The 21,760-nt window shown below is 43.9% G+C and overlaps 1 protein-coding gene and 1 non-coding gene across 2 annotated transcripts in view; both read right to left on the bottom strand.

Moving 5' to 3' along the window:
- The window catches only part of Fam222b (family with sequence similarity 222 member B), a 61,725-nt gene extending 41,572 nt beyond the window's left edge, over window positions 1–20,153 (bottom strand). Inside the window, exon 1 of the mRNA XM_042691843.1 lies at window positions 20,063–20,153. The gene's annotated coding sequence lies outside the window, so the exon portion shown is untranslated. The remainder of the gene's footprint in view (window positions 1–20,062) is intronic.
- Window positions 1,818–1,922, bottom strand: LOC122120535. Its single transcript, XR_006149720.1, has one exon. It is a non-coding gene; the product is annotated as a U6 spliceosomal RNA (small nuclear RNA).
- Window positions 20,154–21,760: the final 1,607 nt, after the last annotated feature.

The following is a 21,760-nucleotide window of genomic DNA, read 5'->3' as shown; positions in this document are numbered from 1 at the left end:
ATTACAGGTTTAGCAGCATTTGAAAGATTATGGGCATGAAGCAATCTATTAGAAAAACAGACAAGTATCCAGAAGTCCACCAACTCATGCAATAAATCTAGCTACTCAGAAGGCTGAGATCTGAGGATCATGGTCAAAGTCAGCCTGGGCAGTAAAGTCCGTAAGACTTTTTTTTTTGTCAGTCATGGGGCTTGAACTCTGGGCTTGGGCACTGTCCCTCAGCTCTTCAGCTCAAGGCTAGTGATCTACCTCTTGAGCCACAGCGCCACTTCTAGTTTTCTAGTGGTTAATTGGAGATAAGAATCTCATGGGTGGTCTGGGAAGGTAGCTCAGTGGTAGAGTGCATGCCTTCCAAGCATGAGGCCCTGGGTTCGATTCCTCAGCACCACATAAACAGAAAAAGCCGGAAGTGGTGCTGTGGCTCCAGTGGTAGAGCGCTAGCCTTGAGCTGAAGAGCTGAGGGACAGCGCCCAGGCCCAGAGTTCAGGCCTCATGGCCGGCAAAAAAAAAAAAAAAAAAGAGTAAAAATCCAGTATCCTCAAAAAGTTTCACATACATAGACAAAAATGAGACAGCAACTTGTGAATCAAGCATGATTTGGCATCTTTAAATGCAGAGCCAATTTTCCTCTATCTAATGCCAAAACCAATGGCTTCTCCTGTAGATAAAATGGCACTGTTCCTGAAAAAGCCCTGGACGCTGTTTCCCCACAATCTTATAATCTGTCAGAAGACAGAAAACAAAAAGGAGGCTATGCCAGCCAGAAAGAGCAAATTATAACCAACACCGAGCCAACACTTTACTTTGGACAGAAGGAGCTTTTCTATGTATCTTTGGAAGGAGACAAAAGAAGCTTACCATTGCTCAAATAACCAAAGCAAGCAATTAATTTAACTAAACACCATGTTAGCATTTGATGCAATAGGCTGCCTGCACACTTCTTTTTTTGTTTTTTGTTTTGTTTTGTTTTGTTTGGTCAATCGTGGGACTTGAACTCTGGGCCTGGATGCTGTCCCTCAGCTCTTCAACTCAAGGCAAGTGCTCTACCTCTTGAGCCACAACACCACTTCCGGTTTTATGAGTGGTTTATTAGAGATAAGAGTTTCACAGACTTCCTGCCCAGGCTAGCTTTGAACCATGATCCTCAGATCTCAGCCTCCTGAGTAGCTAGGATCACAGGCATGAGGAACTGGCGCCCGACTCACTTCTTATTCACAGACTTAAAAAAAAATAGTTGCTGCTGTCAGACACGGGTGGCTCATGCCTGTAATTCTACCTAGTTAAGAGGCTGAGATCTGAGGATTCCAGTTCAAAGCCAGCCTGGGAAGGAAAGTCTGTGAGACTCTTGTTTTTTGTTTTGTTTTGTTTTTTTGCCAGTCCTAGGGCTTGAACTTGAGGGCCTGGACATTGACCTAAGCTTCTTTTTGCTCAAGGCTAGCACTCTATCACTTGAGCCACAGTGCCACTTCCAGCTTTTTCTGTTTATGTGGTACTGAGGAAGCAAACCCAGGGCTTCATGCATACTAGGCAAGCACTCTACCACTAAGCCACATTACCAGTCTGTCCATGAACTCTTTTTTTTTTAATTTAATTTAATTTTTTTTTTTTGGGGGGGTCCAGTTGTAGGGCCTGAACTCTGGGCCTGGGTGCTGTCCCTCAGCTCTTCAGCTCAAGGCTAGCGCTCTACTCTTGAGCCACAGCACCACTTCCGGCTTTTTTTCTTTTTGCTTATGTGGTGCTGAGGAATTGAACCCAGGGCCTCAGGCATGCAAGGCAAGTGCTCTACCACTGAGCCACCTTCCCAGCCCCTCTTTTTTTTTTCTTTTAAACACTTCAGGAATTTGCATGTCATCCTTGCACAGGGGTCATTCTAATCTTCTCTGTATCGTTCCAATTTTAGTATATGTACTGACGAAGCGAACACATTCATGAACTCTTATCTCCAATTAACCACAGAAAACCGGAAGTGGTGCTGTGGCTCAAGTAGTAGCATGTCTGCCTTGAACTGAAGAGCTCTGGATATAGCACCCAGGCCCAGAGTTCAAGCCCCATGACCAATAAAAAAAAAAAAATTACTGCTGATGCATGTAGTCCTAACTACTCAGAAGACTGAAATCACCAGGTGCTACTGGCTCACACTTGTAATCCTAGCTACTTAAGAGGCTGAGATCTGAGGATCGGTGTTTGAAATCAGCACAAGCACAGGAAAGTACATGAGATTCTTTATCTCCAATTATCTACCAGTAAACTTGAAGTAGAACTGTGGCTCAAAATGGTAGTGCACTACCCTTGAGTGAAAAAGCTCAGAGACAGCACCCAGGCCCTGAGTACAAGCTCCACAACAGGAGGAGGAGGATGAAGAGAGAGAGATGAGGGAGGAGGGAGGAGGAAGGAGAAGAAAGCTGAAATACAAGAATCACAGTTTAAAATCAGCCTGGGGAGTAAAGTTTCTATAATTCTTATCTTCAATTAACCACCAAAAAGCTACAAGTGAGCTGGGTACCAGGGACTCACATGTGCAACTCTAGCTACTCAAGAAGATGAGATCTAAGGACCACAGTTCAAAGCTAGCCCAAGCAGGAAAGTCTAAGAGACTTCTATCTCCAATTAACCACCAAAACAGCTGGAAGTAGAGCTGTGACTTAAGTAGTAGAGCATCAGCCTTGAATGAAAAAGCTAAGTGAAAATGGTAAGCCCTGAGTTCAAGCCCCAATACTGGCACCAAATTAAAGAATATAGATGAACCTTTACATATGAACAAGTCAATTCTTGAACTGTAGTAAGGAAGATGACCAAAGCTAAGTTTTACTATAACCTCAAAACTAAGACATCTACAAGAAAGTAAGCTTACTCAACTGTCTTTGCTATGCAATCAGGCCATTCAAGTACCCCGTTTTTAGTCATCATGCCTGTGTGCTGCAAAAGCTAACACAATCTTTCCATTAATCAGGAAAGAAACCTTAACCTTCTATTTCTCCTTGACACAGAGATACAGGAGTAAGGAGAACTCTAATTCCAAAGAAAAAGATTCAGTTTCAACCTATGTAAACTAGTTTCTTGAAGTCACTTTATTCTAAAATTGGCAACACACAAGTCCCTGTACTGAAAACAATACACAGATATCAAATGAGCAGGGTAAAGTACTGAGCAATCTATCACTTTACCATTTCAATTTCCCCTCATTGATTTTAGACTACATCCTGATTTTCTTCTATTGTTAATGCCACTATAAAGGCTAAGAAAAACTTAGTTCCACAGATTAAAATTTCAAGTATTTTCCAAGTTCATTATAGGTAATGACAATCTATATTTATTATCTCAGATATGGAATAAAAACAGTTTCACTTGAAATGGTACCATATCCTTCCTCAAATCCTTAATTGAAATTATCACCAAACTTGCATTAAAGTATCTTTATGGTGTTGCCTACAATGAATTAAAATGATTTTCAATAGCCGGGTGCTAGTGGCTCATGCCTGTAATCCTAGCTTCTCAGGAGGCTGAGATCTGAGGATCTCGGTTCAAAGCCAGCCCGAGCAGGAGAGACCGTGAGACTCCTATCTCCAATAAACCACCAGAAAACCGGAAGTGGCACTGTAGCTCAAGTGGTAGAGCGCTAGCCTTGAGCTGAAGAGCTGAGAGACAGCGCCCAGGCCCAGAGTTCAAGCCCTAAGACTGACCAAAAAAAAAAAAAAGATTTTCAATATGTTTGTGTAAGTATTCTAGTGATTGGTTGTGATGCTTTAAATATTGACAACAAACCACCTCTACTAGTTTCTGTAAATTGTTTTTTGGTGGGTTTTTTTTTTTGCCAGTCATGGGGCCTGAACTCTGGATCTGGGCATTGTCCCTCAACTCTTTAGCTCAAAGCTAGCACTCTACCACTTGAGCCACAACTCCACTTCCAGCTTTTTCTGCTTATGTGGTGCTGAGGAATCGAACCTAGAGCCTCATGCATGCAAGGCAAGTACTCTACCACTGAGCCACATTCCCAGCCCCATCTCTGTAAATTTAGCACTAGAACTTTTACAAGGTGTTATCTGTATCTTACTTGACCCAAAAAGCCAAGAAGAACCAGGTGCTAGTGACTCATACCTTTATTCCTAGCTATTCAGGAGGCTGAGATCTGAGGATCAAAGTTCAATGCCAGCCACAGCAGACAAATCTGAAAGACTCTTATCTCCAATTCCAAGAAAAAGCTGGAAGTAGAGATGTAGCTCAAGTGTTATTACACTAGTTTTAAGCAGAAAAAAATCCTAAGCAAAAGTGAAAGGCCTTGAGTTCAAGCCCTCGTAATGGTTTAAAAAAAAAAAAAAAGGGCTGGGAAGGTGGCTCAGTGGTAGAGTGCTTGCCTTGCATGCCTGAGGCCCTGAGTTCGATTCCTCAACACCACATAAGCAAAAAGAAAAAAGCCGGAAGTGGCGCTGTGGCTCAAGTGGTAGAACGCTAGCCTTGAGCTGAAGAGCTGAGGGACAGTGCCCAGGCCCAGAGTTCAGGCCCCACGACCGGAAATTTAAAAAAAAAAAAAAAAAGGAAGCCAGGAGCCTGTGGCTCACGCCTGTAATCCTAGCTACTCAGGAGGCTGAGATCTGAGGATTGCAGTTAAAAGCCAGCCAGCTCTGGCAGGAAAGTCTGTGAGACTCTTATCTCCAATAAACTGCTAGAAAACCAGAAGTGGTGCTGTGGCTCAAGGGGTAGAGCACTCGCCTTGAGCTGAAGAGCTGAGGGATAGCACCCAAGCCCAGAGTTCAAGCCCCACGACTGACACAAAAAAAAAAGGAAAGAGAATAAAACTCTTGAAAGAGCAATCTTCTATAATAAAATCTATGGGGAAATGCCTTTAATAAGCAGTTGCCTCATTATGGTTCCATGATATCCATGATTACTATATTCCAGAAATTAGGGTAACAGTATCTTTTCCCAAATTCTAAACTATTTTTTTCTCAAATAGTATTTATAAAAATATATCACCTTTCTCAAAAGGAACTTAAGCCTCTAACAGACATCATGTTGCTAATTTTCACAACATCCCAATAAAGAACTATTATTTAGCATTTATATCACACTTTAACTTGCAAAAGTGTTTTACAATTATTTTCATTAGTAGTCATGCCTCACAACCACCCACCTGAGCTAAACTGGTCCTGTTATCCTCCTTTTGACAGTTGAGAAAACTGATACGTCCTATGATCAAAGTCAAGGTCGTCAGCTTTTCCAAGATCAAGGACTAACCTTTAACTCTTAACCACTCATCCACTGTCTGTATTGCCCATAACACTAGTGAAAACAGGAGATATTTTGGGTTTTTTTTTGTGCCGATCCTGAGGCTTGAACTCAAGAGTCCGGGTACTGTCCCTAACCTTTTATGCTCAAGGCTAGTGCTCTACCACTAGAGCCACAGTTCCACATCTGGCTTTTTGACAGTTTATTGAAGAGCCTCACAAACTTTCCTGCCTGGGCTAGCTTCCAAGCATGATCCTCATATCTGAGCCTCCTGAGTTGCTAGGATTACAGAAATAAGCCACCAGCACTTGGCTGAAACTGGATTTTAAGTGATCATCAACCCACCTAAATTAATAGTACAAAAATATTAACAAGGCTGGGAAGGTGACTCAGTGGTAGAGCGCTTGCCTTGCATGCATGAGGCCCTGGGTTCGATTCCTCAGCACCACATAAGCAAAAAAGCCGGAAAGTGGCGCTGTGGCTCAAGTGGAAGACTGCTAGCCTTGAGCTGAGGGACAGCATCTATGCCCACAGTTCAGGCCCCACGAACGGACCCAAAAAAAATAATAATAATAATTAACGAATTAACTTCAACAAAAATATATAACTAATTAGAATACAAATAAGGACAGTAACAATGACATAGAAAATTCCAAAGAAATTGACTTCCAGGTGAGCAAGCAAGTACAGTGACACACATCTATAATTCCATCTACTCCAAAAGCTGAAACAGGATTGTTTTGAGTCCAGGAGTTGTAGGCTGACCTAAGTAACACAGCAAAGGCTTTTTTCAAATATCAAACATGCTCTAAGCCAGGCACTGGTGGCTCACACCTATAATCCTAGCTACTCAAGGGGCTGAGATCTGAGAATCGAGGTTCAAAGCCAGCCCAGGCAAGAAACTCTGTGAGACTCTTATCTCCAATAAACCACTAGAAAACCAGAAGTGGCACAGTGGCTCAAGCTGTAGAGTGTTTGCCTTGAGCTGAAGAGCACAGGGACAGCACCCAAGCCCAGAGTTCAAGCCCCACGACTGACCAAAAACAAACAAACAAACAAGGGGCTGGGAAGGTGGCTCAGTGGTAGAGCGCTTGCCTTGCATGCATGAGGCCCTGGGTTCAATTCCTCAGCACCACATAAGCAAAAAAAAAAGCCAGAAGTGGCGCCGTGGCTCAAGCGGTAGAGCACTCGCCTTGAGCTGAAGAGCTGAGGGACAGCACCCAGGCCCAGGGTTCAAGCCCCATGACCGAAAAAACAACAACAAAAAAAAGAACAAACAAGGATTGGGGATATAGCTTGGGGAAAATAGCACTTCCCTTGCATATGCTACACTCTGCCAAAGGAAAAAAACAAAAAAAACAAACAAAAGGCTTCCACAAGCCAGGCACTGGTGTCCCTCACCTGTAATCCTAGCTACTCAGGAGGCTGAGATCTAAGGATCGAGGAGCCAGCCCAGGAAGGAAAGTCCATGAGACTCATCTCCAATTAACCACCAGAAAACTGGAAGTGGCTAGCCTTGAGCAAAAGAGCTCAGGGACAGGGCGTAGGCCCTGAGTTCAAGCCCCATGACCAATAAAAGAAAATAATTGCTCAGCCAGGCCCCAGCGACTCTCTCCTATAATTCTAGCTACTCAGGAGATGAAGACCTAAAGATTGAGGTTCAAAACCATCCTGGGCAGGGAAGTCCATGAGACTCTTATTTCCAATTAACCACCAAAAAACCAGAAGTAGAGCTATGGCTCAAGTGGTAGAACACCAGCCTTGAGCAAAAAAATCTCAGGCCAAGTTCAAGCCCTAGGACCTTACCACACACACACACACACACACACACACACACACACACACACACACACACACACACACACACACACACACACACACACACACACACACACACACACACTCACACACAAACATACTCATAAATTATCCTAGGCTTATTTTAGCTTCCCAACTCGCTTCCTACAAACTTCCATTTCATTATTCAGATGAATTGGGGGTTTTTGGTAGTCCCTAGGCTACCAAATCTCACAGGCCATTTTTCTGTTTTAATCTACTTTCAATAGTATTTATTATACCTGCCTACTCTTTCCTGAGACACGTTTTTTTTCCTAATTTCACTACTAGTTGGTCTCAAACTCCAGATCCATTTGCCTCCACGTCCTTAGTGCTGAGTTTACAGGTACAGGCCATTATACCCAGCATCTAAAACATTTCTTCACTTGTATAATTAATTTTCCTGTTTCCCACCTACCTGTCTTATTCAAATCTCTGTCCCAGTCACACACCATCCTTGAGTGATATCTTAATTCTATAATTTCACATTCTATTTACATGTTCATGACTTCCAATTCTTTAATTCTAGCCCAGACTTCCAGGAAATGCAAATTTTTCCATCCAACTCTCTGTATTACATCTCTATTTCAAGCATCTTAAACGTGGTTTGACTAAAACCAAACCATTGACAAATATATTCTGCCAGTCTGACCCATCACAATAAAGAGGAAGACCATTTACTTATCTACTATTTCCAGTCAGTAATTTATAAAGTATCCATAATTTGTCTTCATCTCATACCCTAGCTATGACCATGTCCAAAGTAGGCTTTATGGACTTCATTCTCAAAATACATCTATGCTGGGCTCCTGAAGCTAACTCCTGTAATCCTAACTACTCAGTAGTTGAGATCTGGGGATCACAATTAGAAGCCATCCTGGAGGTAGAGCACTCGTCTTGAGCTCTTTGAAGAGCACAAGGATGCCGCCCAAGCCCAGAGTTCAACCCCCACGACAAAAAAAAAAAAAAAAAAAGGGGGGGAGGTATGATTGGGTGGGGGGGAGGGGGGAGGCTGGGAAGGGAGGTGAAGGGTAAACAAAGGAGGAGGCTGCAATGCTTGGTAAGAAATGTATGCATTTTCCTGCCCATGTAATTGTAACCCCTCTGTACAGTATGTTCTCAAAAAAAAATAAATAAAATTTAAAAAAAAAAAAAAAAAAAAAAGAAGCCATCCTGGGCAGCAGGAAAGTCTGTGAGACTCTTATCTCCAACTAACCACCCAAAAAAAAAAAAGACAGAAGCAGAGCTGTGGCTCAAGTGGTAGAGCACTAGCCTTGAAAATCTGAGGGATAACACCCAAGCCCTGAGTTGAAGCACTAAAACGGATAAAAAAGAAAAAAAAAATAATCGGTTTACCTTTTTACAGCTCTTCTACCTTCACCACACCTGCCCAAGAGCCATCAAATGGTCTTGACACCCCTATAAATAGCAACTATAATACTCTAATCACAAATTGATTCACATCATTACCCTATATCCAAAAAACCTTACTCTAGCTATCAATTTTTTTTAAATTTTTTTGCTGGTCCAGCACTTGAACTCAGCCTGAGCACTATTCCTAGCTTCTTTTGCTCAAAGCTAGTACTCTACCCACTTGAGCCACGTGCCATTTCTGGGTTTTTCTGTGATTAACTGGAGGTAAGAATCTCACAAGACAGGCTAGGAATATGGCTCAGTGGTAGAGTGCTTGCCCATCATGCATGAAGCCCTCAGTTCAATTCCTCAGTACCACATAAACAGAAAAAGTTGGAAGTAATACTGTAACTCAAGTAATAGAGTGCTAGCCTTGAGCAAAAGAAGCTCAAGGACAGTACCTGGGGTCCTGTGTTCAAGCTCCAGGATTGGCACAAAAAAATTATAAAAAAAAGAGTCTTAGGGACTTTTGCAGTCTGAGCTAGCTTTGAACTGCCATCCTCAGACCTCAGCCTCCTGAAAGCTAGGATTACAGGCGTGAGAAACCGGTACCCTGCCCAGTCCAGTTTTTTGCCAGTTACTTTGGAGATGAAATCTTGAAGACTATTCTGGTCAGGCTAGCTTCCAAGTAATAACCTCTAGATCTTAAACTCCTGAGTAGCTAAGCTCATGGACATAAACCACTGATACCTGGCTAACTCACTTTTTGCTAGGAACTACATTTTCCCATTAAACAGTTAAATATTAGACTAGCATTTTATAACAGAGCTATCAAATCTGATTACCAATTTCCTTCCTTGTATTTTTTTCATTTTTCAGATAGAATCTCATGCTTTTGCCCAGTGCCAATATTAAACCACAATCCTCCTACCTATGCTCTATAACCTCCTAAGCAGCTAGGCTCACATTTGTGTGCCAACATGCCTGACTAGTTTTGATAGTTTGCTAAAGCAAGGTCTTGCCTTTTTACCTTGACTGGCCTCAAATCTCAATCTTTATTTCCCAAGTAGCTGGGGACAAGCATAAATTATCAAGCACAGGCTTAAATGTTTTTGTTTTTGGCCAGTCCTGAGGGCTTGAACTCTGGGTCTGGGCACTGTCCCTGAGCTTATTTTGCTTAAGAAGAGCACTGTACCACTTGAGCCACAGTGCCACTTCTGGCTTTTTTGAGTAGCTTGTTGAAGATAAGAGTCTCACAGAGTTTCCTGCCCAGGCTGGCTTCAAACTGTGATCCTCAGATCTCAGCCTCCTGAGTAGCTAGGATTACAGGTGTGAGCCACCAGCACTTGGCCTTATCTTTAATTTTAAAACAATACTTTTCCTGTTAAACTATATTCCTTCTTACCCTAAATCACAGAACTCTGACTGGCTTATAATCAGATCTTTAGAGGCAGTGAAAAGACAAAAATAGATATAAGAAAGCATTCACCTCTCACCAACAGTGCAATGACTTCACACATCCCTTCTCTGGTCAGCTGTAAAGCTTCAGCCCTTTGCTTGGCCATTTTGCTTCTCACATTTATTCTCACTTATCCATTTATTTTATTAGATTTTTTTTCTTTGATTACTGAAGTTCAAATTCAGGGCTTCACACTTGCTGGGCAGGCAATCTACCACTTAGGACATGCTCTCCCAATCCTCCTTTTTGTTTTAGTTTTGTTGGTTTTGGGTTTTGGTTTTGTTTTGTTTTTGGTTGTGGGGCTTAAACTCTGGGCCTGAATGCTCTCCCTCAGCTCTTCAGCTCAACGCTAGCACTCTACCACTTGAGCCACTGCTCCACTTCCAGTTTTGGTGGAGGTTTTTTTGGAGATAAGAGTCTCATTGACTTTCCTCTGCCCAGGCTGGCTTTGAACCGTAATGTCAGGGGCTGGGAAGGTGGCTCAGTGGTAGAGCGTTTGCCTTGCATGCCTGAGGCCCTGGGTCCGATTCCTCAGCACCACATAAGCAAAAAGAAAAAAGCTGGAAGTGGGGCTGTGGCTCAAGTGGTAGAGCACTAGGCTTGAGCTGAAGAATTGAGGGACAGCGCCCAGGTCCAGAGTTCAGGCCCTATGACCGGACCCAAAAAATAAAAATAAAAATGAACTGTAATCTCAGATCTCACCCTCCTGAGTAGCTAGGATTACAGCCATGAGCCACCTGCGTCCAGCTTTTGTGTGTATTTGCCAGTCCTGGGACCTGAACTCAGGGCCTAGGGCACTGAACTTTTTTTGCTCAAAGTTAGCTTTGAGCCACAGCTCCATTTCTAGCTTTTTTTGGTAGTTAATTGGAGACAGTCTCACAAACTTACCTGCTTTGGCTGGCTTCAAACCAAAATCTCAGGTCTTTGCCTCCTACTCTGAGTAGCTAGGATTACAGGAATGAGCCACAAGCACCTAGCTTCAGTCATTTTTCAGATAGGATCTCAACTTTTTGCCTAAGCTAGACTGGACTCATGATCCTCCAAAGAAATCCACCTCCCAAGCAGATGAGCTTACAGGTGTTTTTGTTTGTTTGTTTTTTGGGGGTGGTGCTAAGGATTGAATTTTAGAGCTCATTTTTGCTAGGCAGACATTCTACCACTTGATGAACCATGCCTCTAGCTTCTTTGTGGGTGGGTTGTGATGCTCTAGCCACTTTATGCCTGGGCTATGCTCCTCCTACTTATGCTGATCTGTATCACTAGAGATGACAGGTTAATACCACACTCAGCATTGTGCTTCCTTACAGCTTGGACAACAAGCTTCCACCACTCTGTGTGTGTGTGTGTGTGTGTGTGTGTGTGTGTGTATTATGCTATCCCTCTGCTTAACAGGCTTCCACCACTCTGTGTGTGTGTGTGTGTGTGTGTGTGTGTATTATGCTATCCCTCTGCTTAACAGGCTTCCACCACTCTGTGTGTGTGTGTGTGTGTGTGTGTGGTGTGTGTGTGTGTGTATTAGGCTATCCCTCTGCTTAACAGGCTTCCACCACTCTGTGTGTGTGTGTGTGTGTGTGTGTGTGTGTGTGTGTGTGTGTGTGTTTTGTCGGTCATGGGGCCTTGGACAACAGGCTTCCACCTCTGTGTGTGTGTGTGTGTATTAAGAAGCTATCCCTCTGATTTTTTTTTTTTTTTTTTTTTTGTCGGTTGTGAGGCCTGAACTCTGAGCCTGGGCGCTATCCCTTAGCTTTTCAGCTCAAAGCTAGCGCTTTACTACTTGAGCCACAGTGCCACTTCCGGCTTTTTCTGCTTATGTGGTGATGGTGAATTGAACCCAGGGCCTCAGCATGCAAAGGCAAGCACTCTACCACTGAGGCACCTTCCCAGCCTCTCCCCCTGCTTTTTTGCTGAGACAGTCTGCTATATAGTCCAGACTAGCCTCACACTAAAACCTCCTGCCTCAGCCTACCAAATGCTGGAATATAGGTATGAATCATAATACCTAGTTTAGAATCACCTTTTTTTGTCAGTCATAGGGCTTAAACTCAGGGCCCAAGGACTGTCCCTGAGCTCATTTGCTCAAGGCTAGCACTCTACCACTTTGAGCCACAGTGCCACTTCTGGTTTTTGAGTAGTTAACTGGAAATAAAGAGTCTACTTTTCTGCCCAGACTGGCTTTGAACCTCAGTCTTCAGATCTGTTTCCGGAGTAGCTAGGATTATATAGTACCCAGCATTAGAATCACCCTTTTAAAGCTGCTACGTCTTAAGAGATCAAAATCAAGTACAGCCAGCACTGGTGGCTCACATTTTTAATCCTAGCTAGTCAGAAGACTGAGATCTGAGGATCATGGGTCAAAGCCAGCCCTGCAATTCTTTATTTTTAATTTTTATTTATTTTTTGTTTATGTAGTACTAAGGAATCAAACCTAGGGCTTAATGCATGCTAGGTAAGCACTCTACTGCTAAGCCACACTTCCAGCCCAACCTTTCAATTCCTATCTCCAATAAATCAGCAAAAAGCTGGAAGCATGGGCGGGGAAAGTGGCTCAGTGGTAGGGTGCTTGCCTCACATGCATGAGGCCCTAGGTTCGATTCCTCAGCACCACATAAACAGAAAAGGCTGGAAGTGGGCTCTGTGGCTCAAGTGGTAGAGCGCTCGCCTTGAGCAGAAGAGCTGAGGGACAGACAGTGCCTAGGCCCAGAGTTCAAGCCCCATGAGTGACAAAAAAAAAAAAAGCTGGAAGCAGAGATGTGGCCCAAGTGGCAGAGTACCAGCCTTGAACAAAAAAGACAAGCAAAAGCATGAGGCCCTAGATCCAACCTCAGTACAGGTAAAAAGAAAAAAAAAGTTTAAGACTCACATGTCTTCTAAAAACCTTCCAAGCTTCCTGTGGTGCTTTGCATTATACAGTGTTACTCTGCCAAACTCTTAGCTAATTTCCTCCTCTCCTTTCCTATTCATATATATACATATGAATAATGTTCTCTCCCTTTTACGACTTTACTGCTGAATTGGAATGACCTATTTTTCTTGTCCAACCATAAGGGCATGTTGTCTGTCATGAAACTTCAATGAACAATATCTTTACTGAAAATAATCGCACCTTATTCAACTGCAATTCAACAATTTCACATTTTAACATCTCTGAAAACAGGACTCATCTTATAACTATGGCATGCCAGCCTGATAAGCAGCATTTCTCCATTTTTAATGCTATACAAAACAATTATGACTTCAGTTGGAGGCTTAGCTCAGTGGTATAAAAAAAAACTTGCGTAGCGTGTACAAACCCCTGGGGTTTAATCTTAGGGAATTAAAAAAAAAAAAAAAAGCCAGGCAAGGTGGCTGATACTACTAGGGAGTAGCTAGTCAGGGAAAAAAGATAGCAAGACCCCTATCTAAATCTATAAGCTGGGTATAATGGTATGTGTCAGTGATTCCCCACAATACTTAGGAACCTATACATAGGAAGATTGAGGTCAGAGGCCAGCCCAACAAAAACAAGAGACTCTACCTGGAAAATAACTAAATCTAAATAAGGCTGGGGACATTTGCACATATACATTGCCAAGGAAACACAAGACCATGAGTTCAATATTCCAGGACTTGCCAGGTACTGGTGTCATACCTATACTCATAGCTACTCAGATATGAGGATATGAGGATCAAGGATTGAAGCCAGCTCAGGTAGGAAAATCCATGAGACTCCAATTAAGTACCCAAAAAAGCCAGAATTTTAATGGAGCTGAGGCAAAAATGTTCATGTACAGCACCCAGGTCCTGAGCTCAATCCCCGGGACAGGCATAAAATAAATAAATCTAGGAATACCAAAACACTTATACAGCTGGATGCCTGTGGCTCACACCTATAATCCTAGCTATTCAAGAGGTTGAGATCTGAGAATCAAGGTTCAAAACCAGCCCGGGCAGGAAAGTTCATGAGACTCTGATTCTTTATTTTATCAATCAGAAAACCAAGGCACAGATATTTCATACAAATATGTTCAAAAAGCCGGGTGCCGGTGGTTCACACCTGCATGCTTAGCTACTCAGGGGGCTGAGATCTGAGGATCAGGGTTCAAAGCCAGCCCGCGCAGGAAAGTTCATGAGAATTTATCTCCAATAAACCATCAGAAAACAGGAAGTGGCGCTGTGGCTCAAGTGGGAGAGTGCTTGCCTTGAGCTGAAAAGCTCAGAAACAGTGCTAAAGCCCAGAGTTCAAGCCCCACCAATGACAAAAAAAAAAAATTCAAAGACAGTAAAGCCAAATATTAAGTCCCTTGTTTATGAATCATGACTATGATACATAATTTGTTGTCATTTTTTCATTCAAAAAATATTAATGCGCAATTAATTTAGGATTATTACTGTACTAAATACTAGAAGCAAAATTTATTTTAGAGGAGGTCTCTATCCTAAACCATTGTTCCATCCCTGAATTCTTTGTGCTCCAAACATTAAGATTAACTATAATTTCAGTAATAAAATCCATCCATCTATGGGGCTGGGAAGGTGGCTCAGTGGTAGAGCGCTTGCCTTGCATGCATGAGGCCCTGGGTTCCATTCCTCAGCACCACATAAGCAAAAAGAAAAAAGCCGGAAGTGGCGCTGTGGCTCAAGTGGTAGAGCACTAGCCTTGAGCTGAAGAGCTGAGGGACAGTGCCCAGAGTTCAGGCCCCATGACCGGACCCAAAAAAAAAAAAAAAAATCCATCCATCTATTCATTCATTCATTCTCCGTAAATGAATCAAAGGTTTCATTTATGCAAAGGTTTCATTTGTGAAAAGGTTAAACCTAGGGCCTCAGGCACTTACTATATTCACTAAACTAATAATCCCAACACCTACTTTTTCTCTTTACTATCCCCCCCCCCCCCCCCAAACAGTTTTCCTTTTAAAGCTGTCAGCTTTAGATAAGGAATCAAAACAAAACAATCAGTTGGACACTGATGGCTTGAGCCTATAATCCTAGCTACTCAGGAGGCTGAGATCTGAGAATCAAGGTCCAAAGCCTGGCTGAGCAGTAAAATCTTGTAGACTCTTTATCTCTAATTAACCACCATCGAGCCAGAGTGGAGCTGTGGTTCAAGTGGTAGAGCACTAGACCTCATTATTAGTTAGCTGTAGTGAAAACAATACAAAAGAAATTTCAGTAAGGAAATAGGTTGAAAGATCAAAAAGAAGCTTAAGAAACAAAGATTCTGTTTTTAGGCAAATGTTTTCAATAAAAAGGAGAGAGGTATAAAAACCATTATTTTGTTTTTAAATAGAATGTTTCTAAGTTTCCTCTGAGGTATGGTATGCTTTTTTAATAAAAATGATTCACTTTATGAAGATTAAAATATGAGTTAATAAGCCTTATTCCTTTTACTTTCGCCCTTGCTATGTCAAGGACTCAACAGAAAATCTTACATCCACACAGCTCATTTCCCACTTTACACAGACTGCTCACACAACAGGCAATCAAGGCAGTGGCCACCCCCTTTCTCTCCCCAGGGAAAGAAGTCCTCATCTGGCAACTATCACCTACTTACATAAAAATAACCACAAATAGGAAAGAGAATAGAAGGAGAAAAGGACAGGAAGTTCTCATCACAGCTGAACAAACCTCTATTAACAACATGGATGGCATTTATGGACTCGCCTGAACTGATGGAAATTTCCAGAAGGGAAAAATGCATTGCCAACATTAAAAATAAATGTCCAGTTATTAAAAACAAAATAAAATGGCTAGGCCAGTTCTTTTCTACCTCTATTATGTACCATGTGGTAAAAACATAATGAATTTGTATTCTGTACTATCCATAATAATAACAAAGGCTTTTTTTGTGTGTGTGGTACTAGGGACAGAACCCAGTGCCTCACAAATGCTAAGCAAGTACTTTACCAATGAATGACAAGCCCCTTTTAAAAATTACTCCCCAAACACAGAATAATCAGTGCGATAGATAAAGAATTTATTGAGCTGGGCATCAATGGCTCATGCCTATAATTCAAGCTACTCAGGAGGCTGAGATCTGAGGACTATAGTTCAAAGCCAGCCCAAGCAGGAAAGTCCATGAGACTCTGATTCCCAATTCACTCCCAGAAAACAAGAAGTGGTGCCATGGCTTAAAGCAGTAGACTAGTAAGTAGGTTCAGGGACAGCCCCCAAGCCCCACAACAGGGGAGGCAAAAAAAAAAAAAAGGGGGGGCTGGGAAGGTGGCTCAGTGGTAGAGTGCTTGTGTTGGATGGATGAGGCCCTGGGTTCGATTCCTCAGCACCACATAACCAGCAAAAGCTGGAAGTGGTGCTGTGGCTCAAGAAGTAGAGTGCTAGCCTTGAGCTGAAGAGTTGAGGATTAGCGCCCAAGCCCAGAGTTCAGGCCCATGACCGATAAACAAAAAAAACAAACAAAAAAATTTATTGGCAGAGCTAAGGAACTAGACTGAACAAAATATTTAAATTATACATCACTGATAATTTCCACAAAGAGAAGTAAAACATGTTTTACCAGATAGAGAAGTTAAAGACAACTAAAATTCTTTCCCCCCATCCCTATAATTCACTCTTCTTATCTGTGAATCTTCAAGAACCTTGAACAGCCACTCCCCATCTTTATTTGGTGCAAAGACAAATCACTTGCCAACTTTCAAAAGTCCTCACTATTTAAAGCTCTTAATCTTTGGAGCCAGAAACTGGAGGCATGACTCAAGTGGTAGCAGCATGCTAGCCATGAGAGAAAAAGCAGAGCCAGAGGGCAATAACCTGAGTTCAAGCAGCACTAAATACAAGTCCTCAGAGCCAGCAGAGTTGAAACATCTGTGTCTCTTAAAGTAATTTGCTCCCATCTGTAATCCTTGCTACTTAAGAGATCTGAGGATCAAGGTTCAAAGCCAGCTGAGGCAGTAAATCCCATGAGACTCATCACAAATTAACTACAAAAAAAAAAAGTGGATCTGTGGCTCAAGTGGTCGGGTGTTAGCCCAAGCCCCAGGACAGGCACGTGCATGCATGTGCACATGTGCACGCACGCACATACACACACATACGCACGCACATACACATGCGCACACACACGCACACACACATACGCACGCACATACACATGCACACACACACACACACACACACACACACAAAGTTGTAGCTAGAAGGCCATTTTCTCTCTATCTAGAAGTGAGTAATTTAACCCTGTCCTTTGCTTTGTCTGCCCTAAAGGCTCAGGAGTTCTCCTCCTGACTCTCAAAGAAAAAGAAACCTCTTAGACTCTAAAAAACTGCTTGTCTTTTTAACTCCACAGAAGAGGGTCCACAGACAGGCAGAGTAATAATAACAATAATAATAAAAGAGTTGTGCAGGGAACCGGTGACTCATGTCTATCATCCTACCTACTCAGGAGACTGAAGTCTGAGGATCATAGCCCAAAGCCAGCCCCAGCAGGAAAGTCTGTGAGACTCTTACCTCCAATTAACCACTTAAAAACAAAAAACACCAACTGGAACTGGAGCTGTGGCCCAAATGCAGCTGTAGCCCAAATGGTAGAGCATTAGCCTTGAGCATAAAAGCCCAGGGACGGTGCCCAGGCTCTAAGTTTAAGCACCAGTACCGGCACAAAAAGAGAGAGAAAAACACCCTGCTGCATACTTATCTGACCTCCAAAAGAAAGACAAGACCCTAGAACCACCAGCCACCACATTTTTTTGCAAAGGAACAATTTTTGCACTTCGAAAATAACTTGGGGGGCTAGGGGCTTAGCTCAGCATAAGAGCACCTGCCTGGCAAGCACAAGGCCCTGAGTTCGGTCCTCAGCTCTGGAAAAAAAAAAAACTTAAAAAAAAACCAAACTTAGGAAATGGCACTATAGCTCAAGTGGTAGAGCGCTCACTTTAAGCTGAAGAGCTGAGGGACAGCGCCCAGGCCCAGAGTTCAAGCCCCATGACCCAGAAAAAAAACAAAAACAAAAAAAAAACTTAGTAAACTGGGACAGTGACCTACACCTGTAAACTCAGCATTCCAGAGACTAAGATAGGATGTTCAAAGCTAGACTGGACTATATGATCAAACTCAGCTTCAAAAAAAATAAGCTGGAGCCAGGCACCACTGGCTCACTCCTCTAATCCTAACTCAGGAGGCTGAGATCTGAGGATCCCAGTTCAAAGCCAGCCTAGACAGAAAAGTCTGTGAGACTCTTTTTTTTTTTTTTGGGGGTCTGGTCGTGGGGCTTGAACTCTGGGCCTGGGCGCTGTCCCACAGCTCTTCAGCTCAAGGCTAGCACTCTACCACTCAAGCCACAGCGCCACTTCCGGCTTTTTGCTTTTTGCTTATGTGGTGCTGAGGAATCGAACCCAGGGCCTCCGACTTGCAAGGCAAGCGCTCTACCACTGAGCCACCTTCCCAGCCCTGTGAGACTCTTATCTGCAATTAACTACCAGAAAAACTAGAAGTGGTGGTGTGGCTCAAGTGGTACAGTGTTAGCCTTGAGCTGAAGAGCACAGGGACAAGCACCCAGTCCCAGAATTCAAGCCCCGTGGGGGGGAGGGGGGGGAAGCTAGGCACAGGTGGCTCACACATGTAATAGCTACTCAGGCTGAGATCGGAGGATTGAGATTCAAAGCCAGTCTGGGTAGGAAAAGGTTAAAGTTTGACTCATCTCTAACCACAAAATCCAGAAGTGGATCTGTGGCCCAAGTGGTGAAACATTAGGTTTGACAAAAAAAAGAAAAAAAAAAAAAAATCAACTCGTAGGGCTGGGAAGATGGCTCAGTGGTAGTGCTTGCCTTGCATGCTCAAGGCCCTGGGTTCGATTCCTCAGCACCACATAAGCAAAAAGAAAAAAGCCGGAAGTGGCGCTGTGGCTCAAGCGGTAGAGTGCTAGCCTTGAGCTGAAGAGCTGAGGGACAGCGCCCAGGCCCAGAGTTCAGGCCCCATGACCGGACCCAAAAAAAAAAAAAAAAAAAAAAACTCAGGGACAGGATCCAAGTTCAAGCCCCAGTACTGGCACAAAAATGAATAATAAATAAATAATAAGCTGAGGATATAGCTCAATAACAATATGCTTGCCTAACATATGCAAGGTACTGAGTTCAATACCCAGCACTGCTCCCTCCCCAAATAAAAAGTTGTATATGCCCCCACTGGGCAGCCTTCCTAACTTGTCTCAAACTGTTTTTCTCAATTCACAATTTTCTCAGCTCATAATAAAGCCCATGATTGCAAACTGTTACAAGGGAACCCGAATGAGCTATGTTCAGAAGCATGGAATGGATTGGCTCTCCACTCTCTATTTCCTTCCTCTTTGGTGAGGAGCTACACATCATTTGTAAAAATACCAGAGTATGGTATTTTCCTACTGATTTCCTACAAATGTCTGACAGCTAATTTATCACATCACAGACAGAAGGTAGTATTTCTGCATATCATCATGTTTCTATATAGAAAGCATATACTGGTCTATTGAGGTGTTACAAACACTACGTTTCACCTTGACAGAAAACTCAGTCATCCCGTTAATAATGGTAAGATATAAAACCCGTTAGTACTGGTGAACTGTTAGTATGTGCATTAAGTACTTACAATTTACAATTTTCATAAACACCTTCAATCACATACATGATGCTTGCAATAGCGGGTCTGAAGCTCGACATCTTCCAGAGGATCAGAAAGGTTAAGTGGGCCCTGTCCAAGGTTATCTCTCAGCTTCCTCGGTGATGGACCTGGCTTCAAACCTGTCCCAATCCAAGCCTCTAGTTCTTTCCCTGCTTTAAACAGAGAGCTCCCGACTCACATCCTCTCCCTCAGCTGGGCCCATGACTGGCCCACCCCAGCCTGGTTCAGGGTTGGCTTCTTCAGCTCCAGCAGGGCTTTCATCCTCCACCCCCCTCCCCCCGCGACCATTCTCTGAAAGAAGCGGAAAGGGAGAGGCGACCAAAAGCTCCTGGGGGAAGGGATGCTGACAAACGGGGCAGCACAGGACAGCTGGCCTGGCCGAGGGCTCTTTCTTCACTCCATAGCATACCACCCCTTCCCTCCGACGAGCCGTCCAGTCCGGGCACCGACGACCCCTTTGCCCATGCCCCAAATTCTCCCATCACCTCAAACTGTCCCTCCCCCAACGACCTCCGTCCCCACCGGCAGAGTCCACCCGACCAGCCGAAGATATCCTTCCGCCAGACCCTTCGGTGTGTCCGTTCCCCTCCTACTACCACTCACTGTCGGTGACTGGGCCCGGCCCTCATGGCTGCTCCGGTACCGCCCGCCGCCGCCGCCGCCGCTGCTCCACGCCCCAGCCCCTCAGTCACCGCCGCCGCCGCCGTCGGGACTCTCCCGGAGCTGCTCCTGCGCCTGCGCAGCCTGGAGGGACGGGGCCCTCACGGGCAGCTGCGCCTGCGCAGCCCGCGCCGGGGGCGTCTTCCTCAGTGCCTGATGGCCTGCACCTCTGGGTCTCAGGTGGTTATGGCCGCCAGCGGGCCGTGAGGTTTTAGGCTTAGGTTGGCGGCAGTGCTAGGCTTTGAAGCCTCCAGAGTAAGCTTGCTTAGATTAATGAACTCTTGGCCTGCGGTTTCCCTAAAGGGGGCGGGGTGGGGATGGGAGTGACAAAGATTTGATGGCATTTGCAAGATTCTGGGTTTTATTTAACATTTAAAGGCCTGACTGAACTCAGGTGCTCTTTGAGTTGAGCACTGATGATAGATTTGGGATCCTTTCAAGAAGACAATCGAATCTGGACGCCGGTGGCTCATGTCTGTAATCCTAGCTACTCAGGAGACCTGAGGATCGCCATTCACAGCTAGTCCAGGCAAGAAAGTCCATGAGATTCTTATCTCCCAATTAACCATGAAAAAAGCCGTAAAGGGAGCCATATCTCAAGTGATAGAGCTTTAGCTTTGAGCAACAAATCTCAGGAACAGCGCCCAAGGCCCTGAGTTCAAGCCCCCCCTTTCCCCCCCCAAAAAAAAAATCACATCTAGAAGATGTTCGGGGTGGTTATGGAAGAGGTAACTTTGCAATTTCACAGTACAGAGTGGCCAGAAGCCCTGGAGATGTATCAGAGTGGTAGATACACTGGCCGTTAAGTTCAGCCCACTTACAAAGTGTAAACTATTCACTGGACATGTTCCAGACATCCCAGACAGGAATCTGCAGATGAAGAGTCCCTTACCTTTCACTTGCCACTGTGGAATCTTTTTTCCTTTTCTTTTGTCGGTTGTGGGGCTTGAACTCCGGGCCTGGGTACTGTCTCTCAGCTCTTCAGTACAACGTGAGTGCTCTACCACTTGAGCCACAACACCATTTCTGGTTTCCTCATGGTTAGAGAACAGAGTCTCACAACCTTCCCTGCCTGGGTTGGCTTTGAACCATGATCCTCAAATCTAAGCCTCCTACTGAGTAGCTAGGATGACAGGCATGAGCTACCTGCACCCAGCTTACTGTGAAATCTTGTACAAATTGGCAAAAACCAGACCCTTGGCTGGGAATGTGGCTTAGGGAGAGAGTGCTTGCCTCATGCATAAAGTCGTGGTACCACATAAACAGAAAAAGCTGAAAGTAGCCTTGTGGCTCAAGTGGTAGAATGCTAGCCTTAAGCAAAGAAACTCAGGGAAAGTTCCCAGGCTGAGTTCAAGCCCTAGGACTGGCAACAACAACAACAACAACAACAAAAAGACTAATCAGAGGATCACTGGTTCAAAGCCAGCAAGACTCTTATCTCCAATTAACCACCAGAAAACCAGAACTGGTGCTGTGGCTCAAAGTGGTAGAGCTCTAATCTTGAGCAAAAAGTGCTCAGAGACAGCACCCAGCCCCTGAGTTCAAGTTCCAGGACAAAAAAAAAAAAAAAAAAAAGCCGTGATACAAGTGATAGAGTGCTAGCTTTGAGCACAGAAGCATAGGGACAATGCTCAACCTCAA

The sequence above is a fragment of the Dipodomys spectabilis genome, unplaced genomic scaffold (genome assembly GCF_019054845.1).
Source record: "Dipodomys spectabilis isolate Male_0828 unplaced genomic scaffold, ASM1905484v1 ptg000004l, whole genome shotgun sequence".
NCBI classification, from domain to species: domain Eukaryota; kingdom Metazoa; phylum Chordata; class Mammalia; order Rodentia; family Heteromyidae; genus Dipodomys; species Dipodomys spectabilis.
This window is presented reverse-complemented; position numbering and strand designations above follow the sequence as displayed.